This window comes from Hirundo rustica, chromosome 7 (genome assembly GCF_015227805.2).
Source record: "Hirundo rustica isolate bHirRus1 chromosome 7, bHirRus1.pri.v3, whole genome shotgun sequence".
NCBI classification, from domain to species: Eukaryota; Metazoa; Chordata; class Aves; order Passeriformes; family Hirundinidae; genus Hirundo; species Hirundo rustica.
Genome location: NC_053456.1, coordinates 30,918,476 through 30,943,685, shown reverse-complemented (window position 1 = coordinate 30,943,685; position 25,210 = coordinate 30,918,476). Strand labels below are relative to the sequence as shown.

At 38.6% G+C, this 25,210-nt stretch overlaps 1 protein-coding gene across 5 annotated transcripts in view; it reads right to left on the bottom strand.

Moving 5' to 3' along the window:
- COL5A2 (collagen type V alpha 2 chain) overlaps positions 1-25,210 on the bottom strand; it is a 151,317-nt gene that overhangs the window by 49,966 nt on the left and 76,141 nt on the right. The window lies entirely within an intron of this gene.

Here is a 25,210-nt window from a genome sequence, read left to right as displayed (position 1 = left end):
ACACATTGGATATGTTTGGATTTTTTTTTTTTCTTTTAATCATGAGATGAGTACATCTCAGTATCTTCTCCTAAAATTAAAATATGTCTGCAAAAGAGTTCAAAAAGCAAGTAAAATAGAAAGTTTTGCTTCTGTATCCAACATCTCAAAGAATGTTTTGAGCAAGAAAAGATTTTTTTCATTTTGTCCTAATGAATATTTCATCCTCTAAAGAAGCAAGCAGCTGCAAAGCCAAAGAACCATCCCCAGGCTGTCCCTAGACCATGTGTCACAACTTGCAAACCAAGAATCCCAGCGCCAAGACAGTGTCTGAGTCACACACGGCAAAGCTGTCACTCACAGTCCAAAAACTATTCTCCTGACTTCTGAGATGCTGCAGAGAAGACTGATCTTATGTGGGTGGGAGCTCCATCTGACCACAGAAATCCCTCCTGTCAAAATATCTTTGAAATTTGACAATCCAGTTCAAATCACTATTGAAATTCCCAAACAGGTCTAATTTCTAACTGACACAAGACTGAGAGTAGAATCAATCATATACACAGGACACCCTAATCAAAGATCATAACCATTGTTTGTTTAAGCAAACCTGTTACTAGTGTAAAAATTACCAGCTCTAAGCACAATTTCACTGTTCTATATATTCTTGTCCTAATTTAAACCAGATGTAAACAGAAAATTACAAAGTAATAAATATGAGCAGATTTGGAACTTCAGCGTCGTGCCTCATCTCAAGGCCAGTTACTCCATCAATGTCAAAGCTTGTAGAAAGGGAGCAGATGTGTCATTAACTGTTGCCTGCCATCACTTACAACTTCCTAACACAAACTCAAATTGAAATTTTCACCAGGTCACCTCCTCTTCAATCACTTTATCACACCAACAGACAAAATGACTCAAAGAAGTGCTGCAGAAGCTCGGGAGGAAATGTTTTCAGTGTGAAGTAAAGACATCAACCAAGTGTGCTGTACAGTCCATTTATGACACTGTGAGAATCATTTTCCAAACTGCAGATCGTATTTTGGAAACCACTATTCTCACTTCTCCCTTGTGAGCATGACATAATGCACTGTCTGACATATTTAGCCTTTTCCCCCCAGATGTCTGGCATATGGTCTACGTCTTCTTTAACGTATCACCCACAGAACTCGTTGTGCTGTTCAAAAGAGCATCAGTTTGCAGAAATTAAATAAGTTATTGAGCCCAAAGTCAGCATTCTGTCATAACTTCAAATAAACCACATAGCAACTGCTCTGGCAAATCAGAGCTGAGCCAGATGGTGACTAGCTTCTGCCTGGGTCCCACTCAGCAGCTGAGAAAGAGGCAGACAAAGGCAGGGTGAAAAGCACATACCAACTTCTGAAAGCTCCTAAGAAGTCTGCTTCCCTATCAGATTGCAGATATGATGGTAATTCAAAAAAAATAAAAAAAAAAAAAAAAACAAAAAAAAAAAAAAAAAAAAAAAAACAACAAAAAAAAAAAAAAAAAAAAAAAAAAAAAAAAAAAAAAAAAACCCAAAAACCAAAAACCTCATAATATTGGTTAGAACACAACAGTACAGCTTTTGATTACATTTGGGACTCCTAGTTTTTGTTTCTGCTGTGACTGCATTACACTGAAAGAGTAACCCGGAGAGGGCAGCTATTTCAAAGCCAGCTCGTTTCACAAGAACCTTCTGACATTCTATTCCCAGGCCTGAACTGCAGGCATGTTATCCAGCTACACCCAGAGCGGCAAAGGCTGCAAAAGAAATCATTCTACCATTTCCTCTCTGGCTTAGAAATTTGCATGTTTGCTTTAATCACAGAGACCATTACGAACTCTTTATGTATCACATGCTCTTTCTACCTCCACAGTCATAAGATAAGGCACTGATTGTCTTGAGAAGCAGCTTTGGAAATTTTTAATGAGGCAAAAGGATCTGCTAGGCCATTAACCAATTCCTTTCTAACCAACCAAAAAGTACAACTCTAGTTGGTATTGGACCTAACTAAAGAACCAACAGGATTCAAACCCACCAAGTTTGAAAGCAGTCTACAAATATAAAAGGCAAGATAGGAGAGAGACCCAATGATACATTTAAGGACTCATTCATCCATGAGCTTACACAACAACCAACCTTCAGAAAGAGGAGTTCAACGCAAAGCACAATAAGTAAAATGCCAATTTTTTTCTGCTATATGTTGATCTGATATAGGTTGGAGTATGGTTTCACTTTAAAGAACTAATTGATCACTAGTCAAACCATCAGTGACAGCTCATTTACTGGATCCTCAGACACAGAGACTACGCATCAGCAGCTTGGAAGTAAAATCACACCAGGCACGGACAAACCCAGGCCCAGTTTGGTGTCACCACTGAAGCTGTACTAATTACTGGGAGGGGAGGAAGGGAACAGAGGACACAACATGATATCCCAGGCACTAGATGGATGTCAACGTCGATCAGTCATCATGAGCAAGTGTCAAAGTTCACACACAGACCAGGTGTGTAAGGCCTCCTTTGCTCTGGACTGCTTGTGCTGAGCTTGTTTTCATCTCAAGTACATCACTCTCAAAGTTAATTCTCAAGCCAACAGCAGGACAAGGCTTTTAAAAGACAGCATATGAAAACAGTTCAATTTTTCACCATATTATTTGGAAAGCAACACCTGGAAATTTACTGCTGCTTCATTTGCTGTTTAAAGTTACTTAGTTCACATTATTGCACCCATATTGCTTTCACTGATTCCTGGTTCATATCTTGCACATGGAGAAAGGAAAGGAAAGGAAAGGGAAGGGGAAGGACCACAAAAATGTGCATTGTAAAAAGTAGAAGCAGTGCACCAGCACTAGCTCAGGTGGTGGTGGCAGGTATATGAAGGACAGGACTACATCTTTCCATGACCTACTTGAAGAAAACAAATGGCTCAAGCACAACCTGCATATATGAGTGTTTTCTGCAGGCATGAAAAGCATTGAGTCATAGATGAAATGACAAGGAAAAGAAAAGGATTTGGCATCAAAGCAGCTCCATTTCATCACATTTTTACTGGTCCTACCAAATGTGCTAATTAAAGGAGTCTAGAGGCTGATAGACCTACAGTGGTAGAGAGAACACCATCTAACAAAAGCAAAAAAGATGATGACTGGTACTGAAAGCAGTCTGGCAGTTTTAGGCTTTCTTCTGCCAGGAGGGGCTTCTTGATGCATAGTGTAACCAAAGCCCAATTCTTTTGCATTGCTTAACATAAAAAGACTGGAACAGAAGGGGTATAGTTATTTAATGAAAAAGGGTTGGAAATAAAACAGCTTGCACAGGGGTCTTCTCATCCACTCTGTCATCCCCACTCTAGCTTGTGAAAAGCACAGGGAAATATAAGATTACACAGATACAGTGGTTTTAAAGTTTAAAAAGCTAGAAAATGAAAAGCAGAGTTTTGAGATATGAATTACAAAAGTTAATCCTGCTGACTCACAAAGCAGAGGAGCAGAAGTAAATCAAAGTGAGAGATGATCTGTGCTAACAACCATTCTGCAGATGTACTGTTGTGCATCTGTACAGACTGCCAAGACAGGGACAAGAGGAGCTTGGTGTTAATAATGTTTTACTGTCAGCCTGCTGCAACAGTAATGTAGGGCTTAGTCCAGATCCCATTAAATCAATGGGAAAAACCCTCTCATTTACCCCAAAAAGAATCAGACTGCCTGTTTTGTTTGTATTTTGGTAATTTTGATTTTTTGGAGTAGTAATCAAGTATTATCTTTTATAATACGAATATATAATATATAAAAATACTATGACACACAATGTAAACACCAATTCCTTGGAAAATTAGATAGATTTCAGGAGTGCTGACAAATACAAAATCTATTCTGCATTTGTTGCACAGGGACAATTCTTTTTAATAATTATTAACAGAGGATTCATGTAAGTACTTTACAGTTACATACATGAGGATGAACCTGCCCCTTCTTACTCCCTTATAAAAAAGTAGGTAAGAACAAATCCCTTGCTTATAGGAATGTACACAGGCACAAATTTTAAAATGCAAGCTTGTAGGAAACCAGATTTCATCAGAACTTTTTCTTAGGAAAAGAGGTGGCAGTGGGGGATGGATTTAAGCCATCCTCCAGAGTTCATGCTTGAAAAAAAATCGTAGTGGATAATTTGCAAAGTTGACAATTAACAAGCCCTTTTAACAGCATTCCACAGAATAGAAGGTGTTGAATGCTTTAAAGTCCAAGTGAGTTTCAATGTGATTGAGGTCAACTCTCTAGACAAGAAGCTGCAAGCCTTCAGAAAGTGAATGCCCCAGCCAAGAAAACCCAGCTTCCAAGCTCTAAACAGCAGTCCAGAAGCAGAAAGCGACAGCAGAACAATATACACTGACTTGGGAGAAGTAATAATCTCTCAGGTAAAGGGCTCTCCTGGTGTGACCTGGCAGCTGTGGTTTGTTTCTTCCAGAAAATTGTGCCTAAATAAATAAATAAATAATACTGTTTTCCACTCAGCACTGTGATTTCAATTTTGACTCTACGAGGGAAACTGAATAGCAAAAAATATGCTTAGGATACAGTTAAAGACTTCCAAATTGATTGTAAATCAATACCTGAAGTATGCAACTGCTTCTACACTTACTCAGATGGAATCAATACTACCCTACAGCTGGTTTGGTGGCCCCTATTTCCCCTTTTTCTCACAGGTTCATGAATTAATGTCTCCATCAGGGCAAACAAAAGTTTTGCTTGCCTTTTTATGGATATGTTTCATTTCCAACACAGAACAATCTAGAACAATGTTTTTATTACAATGTTTTTATCCAATGTTTATTATACTATCCAATGTTTATTATACTATTCAATTCCCTAAAAGCAGATCATGGTGTTGTATCTGCATCTTAACCTCACTGGTCCTGAGCTGCTGAACAAGATTCAACCCCTGCATACACCCCAGCCAAGGCAGGAAAATGTGCAGAAACAACCTTGCTCGAAGGTGAGGCAGAATGGTCCTTTCCTTTTGGTTATCCCAGTCTTGGACATTTCTATTTCAAAAGTACTCAGTTAAAATAACTCATTAGAATTACCCAATGAACAAGGTTAGATGTAATCCTGTTAACTTCCTTTTTCTCTGTTTTTACTTTAGTTCTCAAGTAGGCTGGCTGGACACATTGCTGGGTGCCTGAAGAAGAATAGGGTGAAGGAGGGAGTTCAAGAGCCTGATATGCCAGCAGCGCTTATACAAATACTCTCTGATGACTGCATTCAAGCCTCCAGCGTACAGTGGGAAATAAAATTCTTTAATAAATACTTCCAAATGTCCAAAGCTGCACAGAGACTGTCATGGGGAAGCATTCAGGGCACACCTGAGCAAACACCATTGCAGACCTCAGGAGCTGGAGCAAATCAGTCAAAAGACGAGGTTGGTAGCAGGGTCTCTGATCTCTGCTGGAGCCCACACGGCCACAAACGCTCTGCTTGGACTTTGTCATGCAAGGTAGTTAAAGTCAGTTCAACCACTGCTGACTCAGTGCAGAAAAAGCCTAAACAAAGTGCTTATCATGGGCAATTATTATGTTTTATTATCTCAAAGGAGGCTTGAGGCAATAGGGAGCATTCGGTCTTATAAGCAAAATGTCATAGCAAATTCTTGACTAAGGGATGACATTTTTAAGAGGAATCACTTCATTTGCATGAAGACAGGCTGGTCCCAGAGAAACATCAGATTCTTTTGGTGGGGAGCTCATAAAGAGAACACAGCAAACATGTTTCAGGCAGTGGAGGCAGGGCCTGGGCTTGGCACTGCTGAACACACACAAGCTCAGCAATGCAGGCATTGTCTTTAAAATTAAAACAAAACTAAACCTGCAATTAGCACATTTCCTAAAATGTGAGAGGTTGAAACCTTCTGAAAGCAAACACACCCCAAGAGTGGAAATTCTCCCCAACTTGCTGTTACTGGAAATTAAAGCAAATGTGATCAGGACATAATGAACTACACATAATATTTCTAAACTTAAGTCTAAAATAGTAAGATTATAGTAAAAATGTAATATTAATCTATGGTCTATTTTGGCTCCCTTTCTGGAATCCATAAATGTTTGATTTTGGTCTTTCCAAAAGCCAGACTTGGACTGCTATGAATTAGTAAAAATAATGCATTTTGGCTGTGAAAGAAATTCTCTCAGCTACGTCCTGTGTCATTATCAGTGAGACATGATTTCCACTCACAGCCCATTTGGAATCCTGCAGTAAATCTAGGGACAATTCATAAAACACCATCCTGGCTGTTCAGTCAGCCAGGAACCTATGGCCCAAGGAACAAGCCATGAAGGGTGAGATTGCACTGTCAGCCAGGTTCCAAAATAACCATCTCTTGATGTTCCCAGCATGATCCCTGAGCAATGTCACCATGATCTAGCCACCAGCTGGACTCAGGATTGCCAGCCATGACTTTGTGAGCTCAACAGTCCCACCAGGTCTTCATTCACCTTGTTACCCACCTGGTCAGTCTCATACTGAGTACTTCCCCAATTTGTCTATGGATGCTATGCGAGATGGTGTCAAAAGTGTAGCTGAGCCAGAAGTAAACAGCAGCTTCACTTGTGCACCAAGCCAATCATCTCATAGAAGGCCATGAGATTTAACCAATTCAATGGAAAGGGGGAAATGCATTAAATAAATAGCCCCAAACTATGTCTGCTCCTCTCTTCTCATCTATTTCAAATCTTAAAAAGTTCTACTGTTCAAATTTCACATATGCTCTAATACACAGAGTCTAACTGGTAAAAGAGCAAGGCACTGCAAAATAACTGGTTTGCTTTCGTTGTTTTGCAGGATTTTGCTCTTTTGAAGTCACATAAAATGCATACGGATATCTTATTATATCTGAGAGAAATGCTGCTGCCCAAACACCATCATTCTTTGAAGCCATACACATCAAAGTTCAATAGAAGCCTATCATTACACGCTGCCTTTTCCACAACGCTATTCTACATTGCGGTTTGCAAAGTGGACTCCTGTAATCCCCTAAATGCATCCTTGCTGGCTAATATCACCCTCTTTTTCAACTAAAAATAAAGATTTGTAATTAGCAAGAAAGCTCAATTCCATGATTAAAAAATCCTTGCATTCCAAGAGGCTCAACATTTCAAACTGAAGTGAAAACTACCCAGTGTTTGGGTGGAGTAGGAAGGTATTGCTGGAAAGCTGTACTCATAATATGCTGTTTGCACAGCAAAGCCATTCATTTGCTGAAATTCTGGGCCTCTAAGAAATTAAAAAAGAAGAACGGTAAGCAAAAAATCTGCAAAAATTTCAGGAACAAAGCCTCTTGTTTCTTTTCTGCCACCATTACCTTTACCACAGTTCAGACAGCCCAGTCAGCAATTTCTGGTTCCAAGTTGACATGGAACAGACTTTGGCAGCCCCCAGGGCACCATGGCTGCTTTCTGCACAGCATCAGGGAGGAAGGTTCTAAAGGAGCAGCCTCTTTTTCAAGTGTAATCCTGAAGATAATCACACACATGTACATGAGGAAGAGACAGGGTCTCATGCCCAAGAGAGAGCTAAACTTATTTATTACTTTCAGATATAGGAGCAATAAGCAGTTTCCTCTTTTCAGTGTGCAAAAGGAGAAATGTTAGTAAGTAGTAAGTGAGTGGGGCTCAGATCTTTTCAATAAAGGTTTGGGATGAAAAAAATCCTTTAAAATGAATATAAAAGCAAGACAACTGGCATTGCACAGGAATTTTTCGACAATGTGGGTTGTGGGTTTTTGAGGTTTTTGGGGGGGTTGTTTTTTTGGTTTTTTTTTTTAAACATTTCATTACTGAAATACCAAGGACAGTCCTTTTATTAGTTACATAACTTGAAAACCTTTTCTTTCATTCTCAGGATGTTTGAAATCACTTATTTCAGTCAAAAAACCCACTGAGATTTGCTAGAGAGAACCTCACACCAATAAAAGTCTTGTAAAAAAATCCAAGTCAAGCTGCAGAAAAATGTTTTAAATGACCTGACCCAATTACATCTTTTTCATCATTTCTGAGTCACGAGACCTTTTCAAGGTTGCCCCAACTCATCCAGGCTGGCAAGGGAAAACTCACTTATTTAAGAGCCTCCCCTCTGGCACAGGCTGGTGATTGTACAGTGCAACAAGGATGACATCAAGTAGACTCATATTTGCAGACAAACGTACTTTAAATCCCACTGGAAGAACACAGCCTGATCAGGTGAAGAATGTCCTCACTCCATTTTCAGAATGCTGCATAACTTCATTAAATTTAAAAAGGAATTTTAAGCAAAAGCCACTTTCTTATTTTGCCTTGACCCAACTGTGGAAAATGGCAACATCAACTTCGTAAGAAAAATCCCACGAAAGAAGAACTGTGGGTATCTTTGCCACCTGGAGACTCCATGTTACCGTATGATACACTGGAATAAAATTATGTATTTTTATTTCCATTTTATTTTTAACTTGTCTTTGGTACTGTCCAGTTCTTGGTCCATACAAATGTTTGAAAAAAGAAAAAAAAAAAAAAAAAAGGTCAGCAAAGAAGACATACTATCCACCCTGTCATTTAGATGCATAGCAGTGATAAATGGAGACATACCAGCCATTTCTTTGCTCGGCTGCAGGATTATGATTTCTGGGACAGAGGAAATTAAAGGCTTTTCTGCAGGCTCTCCTGCTCCTAATCATTGGATATCATTCCGTACTTCAGGGAGGAAGCATTATGAACTTTGTCAGGCAAATAATCCATACTAAAAAGTTTGGAACTAATTAAAATTCAAGTAGGGATGCCTAGTTTAAAACAAACCAGCCGTCATCACCTCCAGCTACTGTTTGCTTTGAACATAATCTACTTAGTATTTCCCTTACTTCCTCCTTTCAAAACTACTTCATCATTTTTCAGATCTTTTTAATTTTACCCTGCTATTGTTTCTTTGATATGAGCCTTTAAAAGCTCAGGGAGGCAGCATCCAAGTCACAATAACTTTTTTTTTCCCCCCCCCCAAGCAAAGCTCTCTAAATACTGACATCTTGTTGCACCACTTAACTCCCAAAGCAGGGCTAGGAGCTGAAATTAGGTTAATGTAAATGCATAAAATACAAAAGAGAAAATAAAGCATTTCTATAAAAGAACGGAAGCCTGTGTGTGTTTTAAAAAAGCATCCATGTTTAAGGGATGCAACTCAAACATTAAGCTTGAGATCATTTCTAGGGAACAATCCAGGGTATGTGGGCACTTCAGTGTGACTATACTCCATTGCTGGTATGAAAGCCTGGCCGTCACGGCACTCAGTAACCAGTAAAAACAATGCAGGGAACCCTGACAGAAAACCGGGCTCTAACATCACCAAAATTTGGGCCCTGAAGTGGAACTCATCAGCTGGAAGCCAGGAATCCTCCACAACACTTCTGAATCAGTTTAACAGAGAACGTGTCTTAGTTTAGCCATCTCCACACTTACATGATAGCCGGTAAAACAAATATATGCTTTTTTCTTAGAGAAAAGGTTTCAAAGAAAGAATTTGGCACAAACTCAGCTGAAAAACAGTTTTGGTTTTTTTTTTTTACTAAAGTCTTCATTGCCATTAAATGATAAACCCTTGGGGACAGAGCCAATGGCATCAAAAGACACTTATTAATGTCAGTGGGCTTTAATCTCATGTAACGCTTCATTGTGTTACATTTAGAGGCACTGAAATTTCATTACACATCACATCAACTCCTTATAAACACCTTTCAGCCTAGGTTTTTTCCTGGGTTTTTTTTCTGTCTCTAATGCAATGGATCATTAAAAGTGATTATCTGTGGTACAAGAAATACATCTCGAATTGTATCTTTCACACAGCATTTAAGACTGCAATACAAACAACAAATAACAAAAGCCCAATCACTTGTTTCAACCTTACAGTTCAAGACTTTGATAAAGGATGTAAAGGTCCATCTTAGAGCACTGTGGGCTCTATTTGAACGGGAAATTGTTGCTGTCTTTGCATTAAAACAATATATTGTCACTGAAACAGCAGTTTGGCATACAAACACAATGCAAATCCATTCACCAAATCTTTGCAGTATTTTTCGAAACACTCCCTGGGGTAGATCAAATAATATTTTGCTTGGTTCAGCTAAACTCCAGCTTATCACATGCTCTCCAGAGCCTTCAAAGGTCTTCTTTTTCCTCAAAAAGTACCATAATTTCCTATCTTTTTAGCTTCCAACATATTTTCATTTTCTAAACCACAAAACTCTTCTACTTTTCCATTCAAGCCCCATATTCTTTTTTGAAACCTTTTCCTTAAGGAAAAACCATGTATTTGCTTTACTTCACCACCTCACACATCTGAATGTTACACCAAGAAGACACCTTAACATTACAATTCCCCATTCAAGAGCTGCTTGATAAGATTAAGTATCCATAATTCTGTAGCCAGCAGTAAACCACAACACCTTAAATAGACAATCATTTGACTGTTTTTTACTCTGAATTTAGAAATAGGAATCCAGTTCAGCAAAGTACTGAACATGTTGGAGTACGCTCTAGGTAACAGTAAAGACCGGTGCTTGTTATCATCAAAAGACAGAAGTGAGATCATTATCTTGGTTCTTCAAAGCCTGCAAGATATTTATGTTCAAGTCCTTTAAGAGGTGGCTTTATTGCCTGGGACACTACTTGCATTTTTGTGTAAAGCAAGACTGGAACATCTCTGCAAATTAATGTGTTTTCTTCTACTTGGTACTGCAATTTAATTAATCAGTTAAGGATGTTATACTTCACACTTAACAGAGCTTTTGAACCAAATCTGATCTTTTATCTCCTTCAGTGCTTTTCACTCACCAAGGACACCACCAAAACTACTCATTTTTCTTGAATAAAAAGGCTAGAAATATTATCTCTGATTTAAGAGTCAGCTCTGAGAAACCTGTAGCCGTCAGGAGACTGGGCCTTCTCCAGTTAACGCCAGCTAAAGATTTTGACTTTCACTCCCTTGATCAGGAACTCTTTTTCACATAGAAACATATCTATTGAACAATTCCCAAAGGATTAGAAATAGCTGGCATCTATCCACAAAGTGCACTAGAGGTTTGTGTCAATTGCCAGAATGCAGTGTGTCTTATTGCTCGATTTATTTACACTAGTGAAGAAATGCAATATTGCCAATGCCCTGCCTCACGAACTCCTTCTCTACTGGCAGTCTGGGCTAACACAGCCTCACGCAGCTACTGCCAACAATCTTTTCTGCAAATAAGGCTAAATATGTCATCACTACATTATTTTATATTATCACTAATCCTACCAGGTTGGTAGGCTTGGAATCAAGTTCATTGAAGGGATGTTATAATCAAACAAATGTTCTCAAATAAAATGCACTGCAGGGCTCAAGAAGTGACAATTTCAGCCCACTAAAGATGCACACCAGTGCTCAAGACAGAGCTCTATGAGGAAGAAGTGTCCCACAGTGGAGCTACAGCACAGGAGAGACACAACTGATCTCCAGGAACACCGAGGCAAGATACAAGGGAGAAGCCAGATTGTATCGTAGGTGCGGTGAGACCGAGCTCTGCATCTCCTGCCAGGCAGAATTGCAGAATTGCCTCACCTGTGTGCTGCCCAGACCTCCTAAACACTGGATGAACAGCCAGCACTCCGAAACAGCTTTTCACCAGCCTTCAAGTACAACATAACTTCTGCCTTAAAGAGAGCAGTGACGGAAAAGTGAACTGCTGACACACCAATGCGTGTCTCTCCTTGGGAGAGGGCTTTCTGCCTGGCTCCTTTCAAAACTTCATGTGAGGGTTCAGGCTTTCAGAAACGTTGCAACATACATTAGATGTTGTAATAAAACACATTGATACTCGTAGACCACCCACAAGAAGTAGGCCTTCAGCACTGCGTTGATAACACCATATGAATTAATTCTTCTCTACTTCTATTCACCAGGGCCTTATTGAATTTAAAGTAAAATCCTTCAAGGCCTGTGCTTTCCCAGCTTCTACCTGCTGTCACGAATCTTACTATTACGTGATAAAACAATGGACAGACTTGCATTAAGTGAGCAAAAGAGAAAAGCAGACCAATTCTCACAGGCTATATATACAGAATTTGTGTGAAGAGTTAGAGCTGCACCGAGGTTAATGGATCAACATCCTCACCGACAAATTCTTCCACTGTTTACCACTGCCCTTCAGCACAGTCACCTGCACAGTTTTTAAACAATAAATTGCAGCAATTTTAAAAGCCACAGAAGAAGATACTTGTCTAAGTGTGGTCCTCTGCATTATATCCCTGAAGAACAGAGGAACTAGAATTTAAAAGGAATACGGCTTTTTGCCTCTGGCAATGAAATAAACATGCATAAGTTAGTATCAAAAGGGAAAACCATCCTTCATAAAGTTCATTCTTATCATATCCATAACTGCACCCCTTTATATTGAAGAGAGCAAAATATTTTTGTAGTGATAAGTCTGACAAGAAAAGATAATAACCACCTTATTGGAAACAGATGGTTTACACTGCTATGCTATAGATAAAGTTGTGTCAGCATTTCCATAAAAGGCCTCCCTGTTTCCAGCAGTTTCCAGCTGGCAGGCAACATTTCTACCTCAACTAGCATGATAAAATCACAGGAGTAACCTGGAAAAACTGGGGGAAAAGTAACTCTGGAGCTAGTATTGGAAAAGAGAGAGGGGAGGTGTTTGTGGGGGCAGCCGGGGAGAGGCTGTGATGGTATCCCAGCAGATTTCTGCCAGAAAGCAGTGGCTGTGCACAGTCCTACCTCAGCCAGCCCCCGCAGCTGTTCAGGCGCTGCTGACACGGCCCCAGCCCACGGCAGCCCTGTCCTGCCCAAGATGCACAAACGCTGTGCCATCTATGCACAAAGATGCAGATACAATCTAGATTTTTAAGAATAGTTCTCAACCAAGGATAAGACCTGACAGAAACCAAAAATAGCACAGGTAAGATGGCTATTTGGGTTAGTCATAAAAGAAATCCCGGTAAAAATCTCTGTCTAATGGATGAGCCAGCGCAGATTTCGTTACTGCTGAAACAAACCCCAAGTTAACAAACCACACTCAGATACATTTTGGAAAGCATTAGTTCAGCTTTGTCCTTCCCAAAGGCATTGAGTGCTTTGATCTAGAACTGATGATTACCTGGGATAATTTAATGTATTTTCACTAACTTTATCTATTGAAAATCAATGATTTTGAAGACCAATGTAAAATATATATATATATATAACAATGCTCCTCTCACCATTTTCTAGATCCAACCCAGAATTTAATGTTTTAATTTACATCCCCTTAATTTAATAATTATAAAAACATTTTTTAGCCTTGTTTAATTTGGATCAGGCTCCTCTTTGTACATTTACAATCCACATTGACTAACTTTCAGTTCTTCTGCTAGAAACTTTGGGGTATTTGAATTTCCTCCTATATTTGGATCATGAATCCTTTCTTGACATGGAATTTGCTCACTGCTTGACATGGGAATTTTTGACAAGGTTTGTTTGCAGTTGATGAGCTGTTCTGGTTTTCTTACTGCTGTAGAAGGCAGTGAAAATGAATCATAAGCACTGTCAACATGACAGATTAAATTTGTGTCAGATGCCATGAGCTACTGCAGTTACTCTCACATATAAACCATGAAAATGCACAAAGTGCAAAAAAGGTTGCACACACCTAAAGCTAGGTAATAGCTTATTTTTTAATATATAGATATATAAATATTAAATTATATATTAGTTTAATTACATACATGGGGTTTTTAATGGAGAAATTCCCCCAAGAGGCAGTTTTTTAGAAAAATGAGGACTGAAGATTGTTGGTTTTTTGGGTTTGGCTGGGGTTTTTTGGAAAGAATTTTGAATGAATGACAAATTTATCTCAGTATTGAGCTCTGTGACATTTCAGCATTTCAGCCTCCTCTGCAATTCTCAACCCGTACGTGCAAACACAAGAAATTGATATGAATTTGTGTTTAGTCTGGGGTGCATGGAGAATCCTCCCTGCTGATGTACTGTAGGATAGACAGGGAGAAGCTCACTTTCAAGGTAAGAAGCACCCCACTGTGCACAGCTGATAAAATGCTCTTTTACACAGAAATCACTCTGATTTGGTTTTAATACAATAATCACCCAATATAGAAATCTAGTTATTTAAAACCATAACAGAGTAATTTGCTGGTTTTCCGATTTTTTTTTTTTTTCTTTTTCCTACCAGGAGCAAATACCAGAAATCAGCCTGACTTAGGTCTTGAAATATATTATGCCAAAACATAGACCATGCTTTTGGTATTATGAACTATACCTTAGTTTTTGTAAATTATCCAGTCATATTTTAGAAGATAGTTACTCGACAGAGCTGGATCAATAGGGTTCTGGGATGCAAAATATCCTTTCAGTGTAGTAGAAGAAATAGGAGTTATATAGTCCCAAGTTCCACATGTTTGGCTGTGTTATTTTAACAAACAGAAAGTTATAAATACATTGTGTTTGAAGCAAATCTCACTCTGAGGCATTCCTTGGATATCAACACTTGAAGAATATAAACAGCCTTGTTGTTTCAGGGCCCCTTATACTCTTGATATTAAGCAGAGCAGTGCAGTTTACACTTCATACAGTCTATAAATCAAATACAACAACTTACAAAAGCACATAGCTCACAGGCTGCTTGCTGTATTTCATAGAATCTTGCCAAAAAATCAGAAGGGTGACTGCTGAGTGAGATACAGTTGTGGCATTAATAAAAGATTAATCATAAATAAGAAACGTCCATTTTAAACAATAACCTTGGCTAGCTGCTGAGTATCTGGCCATTGAAACAGGCTAAAAGCCTTAGTATTCCTTGGTTTTGAACACAAAACCCAGAAATACCTGCACTTGCTAGTTTCTATTAGATCATCAGAAAATACAAAATCTCTAAAAATAAAACAAGATATCATTTTATAGTAATGCCTGCAAATGATCAAACTGAAGTTATTACATCATAAAAATATTATATAACCTGTCAAAAGAATTGAAAGCTTTGTTTGGTATAGATCACCTCTGTATGCTATCAGGTTCATCTGCAGAAACCACATTCTCCATGATGATTATACAGCACTTGGTTATTTAAATTTAAATCTTGAAATTACATTTCAAGATCTGACTGAAACAATATTTCAATTTATGCTGCTAATCTAATCTTAACTATTATGTTAGTAGGCCAGCCAGTCACTGCTCATTTTTAAAGAAATTATATTAGATATGCAATTAGAGCTCAGCATACTGACTGGATTCTGAACATATTAAATTAGTTTTCTCAGAAATAATTTCAATTCTGTATAATTTCTTAGTGTGCTTTCTTTTAATCCATAATGTAATTTAGTTGAGACTCGTGCCTTAGCACACTTGGTTTAGCAGCAGTTCTAGGACCCTTACAACTGCAAAGGAAGTTATTTGTACTAGAGCTGATCTCTGAGGCCTTTCCAGGTAAGATCCAGGTAAATATCACTGAAGCCCATCCACCAAATCTCACTGTAAGAGGCAGTGCAACCTTTTAAGTTGCAACGGGATCCATGACCCCTGGTCACTATTGGGGAATAACTGCAGTCAGCCTTCAAAAAAACCCCAAACAATCCTAGGACAAGATTTCTAGTCAATGTGAATACTGACACAATGCAAAAATTTCAAACTCCAAGTAACAGAAATCTCTGCTGAGCTTTAGTGCTGAGGCACTAAAGAACAATAAAGATTCTGTCCTGTTAGGAAATGAGAGTGTGGGTACCAGACAATACCCTTCAGTCTGCATCTCTGAGACCTCAAGACGTCCAGTATGCAAACAGACGTGACATTAGACCTCACCAGACATACTAGACCCCCCTGACATTATCCCAAAGCAGAGATGGGAACCAAATACCCAAGAACCTCCCTGAGAGACCACATTCTCCAGCTAGATAGGCAAGGAGCCATCAAAAAACTAAAAGGTACCTTTAACAGTTCTGGAAGAAATAGGATAATGAGGCACACTACATTTTTCAATAGTGATGTAATCAATAAAAACACAGAATAATGGGCTCGAGGGTAAAGCAGTGAGAGCAAATGAAGTATGAGAGAAAAGGGTCAGATAATGGATGGTCTGACAGTTACTTTCACCTCCAAATGCAAGAATCCAGTGAATAATCTTTCAGAAATTTAACAATGTGCTACAGAAATTTTTGGTTTATACACACCCATATTTACATTTGGACAACATGATTTCTTTATTTTTACTCCAAACTATATAATTTTATAGCATCCTTTATTGGTGCTATGGAATAAGTAGTTCACTCATATACAAAAATAATTATTCTTTAAATACCAGAGAAAAGTTCTGGGATGAAACCCACGGCTTACAGATGGACATCATACTGCCTTCTTCACAGTGGTCAAATTCCCTCTTCAGCACTGGCTGACCATTTAGGTTTAAAAGTTGTAAATACACAAGGACCCCCAACCTTTTGTATTCATTGTGTATGTGTATTTATATATATATCTATTATCATCTATAGAACTGAGCAATGTTTGTTCCATGTTTGCCTTCTGAAACTCCAGCTCCAACCTGAAGTGACAATACACAGCACAGACACTAAGCAGTTATTCAAACAGCACGAGGTTCAGCCTTAACACATCTGTGTTATAATGCTCCTTTCAACAGATGGGAACTTTCCCATCTCCACAAATAGGAAATTATTTTATCTCAATGCCAAAGATGCCACCTCAGATAATACAAGAGGGAAAGCAAAACTTCCTCACTAAATCACAATGGCCTGTGAGAATACACGGCTCGGGATTTGAAATCCAGGCCAGGTGTGGGGATTTGAAAAGAGCATTTTCATAACCAGTGATTGCTATGAATTTCTTAGCACACAGGGCAGCATGGGATACCCAACCCGAGCCTAACGTGCCTAGCAAAGCAGCCCTAAGTGATAAATTCCATCCCCCACTGAGTCAATTAGAGAACAGCAGGAGGGTGCTTCAGAACTGTGGAGGAGATTCTGCCTGCCTGGGCAGATGCAGTTTCTCCACGGACATCTCCAAACACACCTGCACTCTGCTCGTAGGGTGAGCTCGAGCATGGGGCAGTTCCAGCACGGATCCCAGAACAAGGCTGGGATGGCACAGGGCACGCAGGATGCTGAGCCTCAGACTGCAGCAGGCCAACAGCTCCTCTGGATGATGCCCACGCCAATGGAACAGTTTGGAGAGTCAGCATACTGAGCTTTTTGAAAGAACTAGTCTTCAATTACTACATCAGACTGATTCCTTTTTTTCCCTACTAGAGATTCCTATTGCTACTTTGGTATGTAAAAGCTTTCATACATGTAAATCGGTTATTTTCAACAAAACCGACATTTTTTTAGATTGCCAGCATATGCTCTGCAGGATGCCTTCATCTCAACAGCATGAGTCAATAAAAATGAAACACTGACATCTACTTTCATAAAATGCAGAGACCAAAACATCGATCTGCGGCTATGAAGACCCACTGGGAATGTCAGATTTCACAAAACAACCCAAAAGCAACTTGACAAGAATGAGAGGTAACTAATGACTTCTTCAATACCAAGCAAAGCATATTGTCCTCTGAAATTGATGCACTGCTGCCCGTGCTGCAATAACAGACAAGTCCATTTCCTAAACAAACCCTAAGATCTGCCTTAATTATCCTTCAATGATTCTCTCATTCTGAATGAAGATCTGTTCTAAAAGCTTTAAATCTAAAACTGAATCTTCTAACAAAGCATTTCTGAAAAGTAACAAGACTTAAACTAGTTTAAACTACCATAATTGTGTTTGTTTAAGGAAAGATTAACTCAATTAACACCTTCAGACTTCTATACCATTACTGCAGATGTATTTCTTGTCTCTCAAATCCCAAGCGTTCAAAAGTTACCTGCACAATGATTCTTTCATTTTCCTTCAGTGGATGACTGGTAAACTTCTGATCCATACCTTCAATAAGCACTTTCACATAAATTTCCATCCTCACAGAAAGCTTGCCAAACTCAAGAGACAAAAGAGCTTTTGTGCCCCATTTTATATCTATTTTTATGCCACAGGAGATCATTTTTCTAGGCTGAAAGTGGTAGCTTCCTGCCAGATCCACCCACTCATACTGCAGCTTCTCATGGTGAACACTTCAAAATAGCCAGAGGAGGAACTCTGGTTCAACACAGATCGAAGAACTTTACCTAAAAAACTATTGATCAAAGTTTTGCAGCCTAAAGTTCCAGTACACAATCGATCTTCTGCCATCAGCTGTTCACCTTAACACACATGAAAGTTGCCCTCTGCAGGCCATTACTGATACTCAGTCTTTGCTCTTCTCTTTTGAAAAAAAATGTAATTCCTTTTAGCGGCATACTGCCAGGAGATGAGAGATAGGAAACTGAACTGTTAACACCATTTTTAATCCATTTTCCTTGCTCTCTCTGTAAGTTTAGATTGCTTCAGTTGCCTCATCATTAAGTATAATAAATACATCTAGAAAAATCCTACCACCATTAACATATTATTTGGAGTAAAATTTAAGATTTTGACTACAGCAAACAGCAAGGGGGTTTGGGGTGGGTTTTTCGTTGTTTGGGTTTGGGGCTTTTTTGTGTGTATGTGTGAAGGAGCTTGAAATACCACTTTGGAAAACACTTAATCCAAGACATAAACAACTTCTATGTTACAGGGATCCCTCCACGGAAGTTGTGTAGGGTCAAAAAGGAGGCAGCTCCTATCAGCTTTTCTTAGTACTGCCAACAGGTGGTGAGGACTTAAAATTTAAACGCATTCCTCGAATTTCCTGTCTACAGCACATAGAATATTTTAAATGGTTTACTCAATTTATTTGCAATCTTCTTGTCTGCTGTAAGCATAATGAATACATGCTGAGATATCCAACAACAACAAACCAATCATCACTTGCCAGAACAACTTCAAAGCTCCGAGACATGTAGTGAAAATCAAAACGATGCTGCAGGAATTTATTTTCCAGACTCTTCTATTTAGAGCTTACCAGCAGCTCTGCCTTTTAAGCGCTCTGTCTCATATGGTGAGGAGAAATACATCCTGCTGCTATTCACTTATCTTCTGGCACTGGCTGCAGATCACAGCCCGGCTGTGATTCTGGTATTTCATCCCTAGGACCCCAGTCAATCCTACCTCAGGGAACAGGAGACTCGACCCTATTGCACCCCTTTCTATTGCTGCATGGTCTGGAAACCTGAAGCAGCTGGATCAGACACACCCCGGCACTTAACAAGCACATTGTGCAGGATCTATTTTATCTGTTAGGAAATGGCCTCAACTGCTTTTAAAAGGTACTTTAAGACATCTGTCAATAACAATAAACAGCGTAAATAACGCAAGGTTTCTTCTTCTCTTTCTATTTCAAACTAAACCAATAATTATCTCACATTTACAAAGAAATTCTTAAAATATGGTTTTGAGCCAAAACCGGAATTTTTTAAAAACCCAAAATAGTAACTTCTGTTGTCAAGACAAAATCTAAATTACTGACACAGTGGGTTATTTAACTGTTTACCAAAAGATACATACCAGGCAGGGTATGAAAAGGGTGCAGAATCTCTTCTACAAACTTGTTCACTCCAAGTAGCACCTTACCACAAGGTTACAATGTACATTGCTGTCCTCAGGTGAAGGTTCTGTTTAGGAGTTTGTGACTTCAAGGAAATGTGAGCCAGAGTTTTCCTTTTTCTTTCCACGAATTAAAATCCCTCACAATTTTTTGTTCCTGATTTATGCATTACGTTATTTTATAATATCCTGCCCTGTGAAGCATAGCATATATAATGAATGGAAAACAGACACGATCATCTGGGATTTCATTCATTCAGAATTTTATGGATTTATGTGCATGAAATTTCCTTCTGTCTTTCAAACAGGCCAGTCTGGAGATGTACCAGATTCCACTTGCTGTATTTAACGTGACATTTAGTGCATGTTCTGACCAGTTTAAAAAGGGACACCATAATAATATGGAAGACCAGGATCAAATCAGGATGGTAATTTTTTAATTTTTAAAAAACTAAAGCGAATTTGAGAGAAGGCATCAATATAGTTCTATTAGGAATATATTATATTATTTTAAAGAATATCTATTTTTTTATTTATCCAAGTGTAGCAATACAAAGAGGCACCAAAGACAGAAAACTTCCCTACAGGAAAGACAATAAATGTGGATTGGGGGGGATTCCTGGAAAAGCCTTCTTTTATCCTTTGTTTGGATGTTGTTGTTATCATGGCCACCAATTTCTAGCAACACTCAATCCAAACACAATTCTTAATATAACCAAGCAAATCTCTTTCCAATCACTTTTCCATTGCAACTTTTACGGTCTCATAAATGCATCTACCAAACTTAAACTCACAAAATCATCCATATAGCTCTGTGAGCTACAAGCAAATACAAGCATTTGCTTATCAAACTCAAAGTATGTTAAATATACAAAATAAATTACATATAAAAGAGTAAATATATATTTAAACCAGAATTATTTAAATCATTCCTTAAATATATATTTATTTCCAAATGGATTTCATGTATCTAATATTAACGTACAGAGGTCCCCTAAGATAACTACAGCTGTGTATGAAGTGCATAAAATGCAAATGCAGCTGTGTCCTGGCTGAAACCAGGTGTCCTGACATTCCAAACCCGGGCCCTGACCAGATGACATCAGAGCTCACTTCTAAGTCACCTCCCTACACTTCTTCCCAAAAAACCCAGGGCATAAAAGCAAACAAACCAGGCAGGATTGTGGAGATGTCCTTTTTTTCCAACGTGGAACTGAGATGTATTCAGGAGATGCACCTCAGCCCCTCACTTTAAAGAAAGCCAGAGGAAAGGGCAATATGACGTTTGCAGATTTAAAATGCTCTGCAGTACACTCCCAACATTTTTCAGGCCCCATGTATTAAAAACTACTGAAAAGTCATTATCCCAGGGATCAGCTGCCCTTAGCAAATATCTGTGGTTTCCTTTCCTGCAGTCTCTGCACCCCTGCCCCCTGCAGTTCCCATCTATTTTGTACTCAGAGAATTAGATAAATATGAAAGAGTGATAAGGGAAAGTTCCTGAGAGTGGTTATTACTAATCCAAGCATGGGGGAAAAAAGTAAAATCTACATTTCATCTGTCTTTATGATTGATTACATGCCACCATACTACAAAAGAACTAAAGCACATTTTTCCAGCATTTTAGTACATATGGGAAACTGAGATATAGCCAGGAAGGCCATTTCAAACGGAAATAGTTTCAGTCTTCCAGAGTTCAGAAAACTATTCCATTTCTTTAAAAATATCTCCCAAATCCCAAGGCAGATTAAATCCAGAAAACGTGGAATACAAATCAGTCTGAAGGCCCAGGTTAGCTTGAAAATGTGGAATACAAATCAGTCTGAAGGCCCAGGTTAGCTTGATGAGATTCATTTTCAGCCCTTGGCCAGAGTTTATTTCCCTTCCCATTTACACTCAACAAATCACTGCTTGTGCATTTTTTCCTCTCTATTTCACGTTATCACCCTGACTTACTCAAAAGAAAGAAAAAGCCTGGTCTAGGCAACGGTGCCTGAAATGGTGCCATTCATAGCAAGAGAAAAGCATAATCCAGCAGAGATGCACCACTGAGCTGAGCCCTAAATCAGCTGCTTGCTTGGCACTGATCTTTTTTCATCTCAAACACATCACCAAAGGGGACTTTATGGCGAATGACTTCATGGCCAGCAGGCACTACCAAGTGGGTGGTGAGAAGACACCATTTGCATAGCATAGCATTAATCAATGTATTCTTTATAAAACAAATAAAACATCATAGTAAATGCACAGAAATTCCAAGGAGCTGTAGGAATCCATGGTAGAGTATGAACACTCCAACAGCTCCAACAAGTCTTTAATGAAGGACACTCAGTGTTTGCCCAATGTGGTGACTGCATGTTCACCACGCAGTGTTTGGGAAATGCAAGGCAGGCACGTGTGGAGCACTTTCCTTTCAGTAAAAGCCCCCTGGTTTCCTGCCTGCTAAATACTGCTTCACGTTTTCCATTTCTAAAAATGTTCTTCATATGGAAAATGGCAACCTTTTTTGACACATGGCACTCACTGACACAGAATCATACACGTTACTAGCCCAGAGCTTACTTACAACAATGGGTCTGTGGTCACAAAATTCCCACAAAAGGTCCCTTGCAAACATATTAGGTCTTTTTGAAGAACATTTTCCTATACAAGTAATTCTTCCCACTAGAGATGATGAAATAGCACAACAAAAGATCACATCAGTTCCCTCCCATTTTTCGAGCTTACAACAACAAAATGTATTTCATATATATAAAACCAATGTAGAATTTATATGTAGCTTGCACTAAGCCACAAATCAATATATTGGTAGCAATGATAATAGAAGGGGAAAGATGCACACAGTTCAAATATCTGTCTCTTTTTATACTGGTTTAGAGACCACTACACAGTTTCTCCTCTGATGACATATTATTTCACATTAATGAACCAGAAGAGCATTCAACAAGCACAACACCACCAACCACAGCGTTCGACCCTTGAGCTGAAAACTTCAAAACCCTTTGAGGCAAATCAGTATCAAAGCCCTCCTTATCTCTGGATTTACCTGTTACATACAGGATGGCAGGTTTTATCAATTACTCGCAGATATCATTGTTCCAATGCTTGCATAGAGGAGCCTCACACCTGAGAATAATTTCCTAGAGTTCAGTTAGACAAAAATCCATTAGAGCATCTCTTTCTTTCTCACGGACACAAAAATTAAGGTATGGTGCAGTCCTAAATAGCTTTTTCAGAGAGTGTTTCAGACTAGTTATTTTTAAACTCTTGAACCTTCTTTCTTAGCTGTCATTTGCCTCTGAAGTCAGGTCAGTATCTTTTCTTACAGATAGTGAACAGCTTTGGAATTTCTAAGAGCAATTGTACAAAAAAGCATTTAGAAACTTTACACCATGTGGTATGGTGTAACACCAAGTTAGCTTTAGTTTAGCTAGACATTTCCAAGTATATCAAATAATTGCATTATATGTTCTAATTCCTTCCTATTTTGAGTAAATACATATCTCTGCAGAATTAAAAGCAACAAATAAAGTGTGTAAATTAAAAATAAAAGGCAGAAGTTTTAAATCTTCCTTTTAAATAAAGTTTGATTTAGAGAGAGACAATAAATTGTATACACTGACTAGTCTAACACATGTGGTTTTCACCATGACACAGGAAGGCTTTTATTTTTCTGCTGGTCATGAGTAGAACATATGTATCATAACAGTAATAATAAAGACTATTATAAACATAGTTATTATTCCATTGTTAAACTGCATTTTAATGTGAATTATACCCATTTCCACCTTACATATCATCCAAACAAATTCACATCTTTCAGTATCAAGGAGTAAAATATACTGGATACATCATCACACCTCTCATGATTTGATAATAAGACTGAAGATGCACGGTGTTTTTCTTAAACTCTAGGTTCTGGGTGATATTATTTATGAGGAATTAATCTTCCATGAAAAAAAAGAGAATTTTAGCCCCCAATGTGCAAAGGAAATCTTTAAAACACAAAGTAACTTAAAAGAAAACAGCATGGAGGGGCACTTAAAAATCTAAACAAGTGAAGAAGACAACTAAAAAGCTAATCTTATTTTAATTACTTTTATTACTCATGATTTCATAAGGTTTTACACTATTAATACTGGCACATTTCTGTTCCAGCAATTCCTTTAGAAGTGTGTAGTCAGGACTGCATCCTCTTTCTTACCAAATCACAGCAAGTTCTGTCCCTTAAATTTCAGTTCCACTCATTCCCTAAAATATTACTTCACCATCCCCTAAAATTCTCTATTGTCCTTCCAGAAAGGAAAGAAACACCTCAAGCCCTGGCCCACTCTCCCTCTCTATCTGGGCTTCCAGGTTTTCAAACCAGTCCTGCCCTATTCATGTTCCTTACCTGGTATGATTGCAGTTGGTTGGAAAAGAATAAATAGAGACTAATATAACTATTACTATGAAAAAATTATTATAAATACAAATTTGGTTTCTTGGAATGAGAGCAAAACAGCTGTTTTAGTCTTTCCTTTGTTGGACTTTTTTATTTTTTTTCACAGTGGAAGAACTAGCATTAGAAAGTGCACTGTAAAATCCCAGTGGAGACAAGGTCAACCATCACTGGAGTAACTATCTCACACAGTTACTTTACAGCAAAATCCGGGCTGGTTTTCCACACTGGCATGAGTAAATGCACATTAATTATCTAGTGGTGAAAACACATCTTCTTGGCACTGAGGACAAAGCTATCTTTTTGTTCACTTTGGCATAAAATCAGTTTTCAAATGTATTCCATCTGATAGCATTGAAACAGTTCACAGATTCATTTAGAATGCACAAACTCTCATTTTGGTGGCTGATATGAATCCAGACGCACCTTTGGTGTTTATTATCAATATATGTGATCTTTAATTATTTACTGCAGTTTTAAGCAGCTGAAGCTAAATGGACCTAAGATATCTATAAAATTAGCCTCACTACCACACATGTTTATTCCCAGTTTTTCTGTTTCAGACACACAGAATCAGAGAAGAGTGTCAATCTAATGATCAATAAATTAAGGAAAAATAGAAGTGGAATTCTTCCCAGATAAGCATATGTTTGAGCCTTTTACCTTAAACCCACTGGGGTCCCACCCAAAGCAGAATTCCAGAAAAAGGTCTTTTCAATTTTACAAATTTCAGGCAAAATTATAGACAGGTTCTGCTAAAGTGACATTATGATGATTCTGAATGAGAAGTTGTCTCTTGTCAAAACAGTACCTTAACTCTGTAATTCCTAACCCTCAGGAATGCTCTTCTTTGGTTTATTTGTCTCGACCTTCTAAAAAAGAGACCTTTGTTATGTTCCCACAGCTGCAGCCCAACCCACTGACACATTCTGTGCAAGAAAAAAATGCACGAAGCAAACTGTAACCAATCCCTTCCGTATATGACCATGGTGGTAAGAGACACCAGGACCCATCTCTTCCACAGAACACTGCAGTCACCTGACTGCAGGTGTGAACAAGCCCCAGGGACCACCAGACACACTGGCCCGCTCTGCTGCTGTCACACTCAAACACAGATGTCATGCAGAGCAGTCGGTGCAAGAACTGCACACATCTGTCTGCTTGTCTC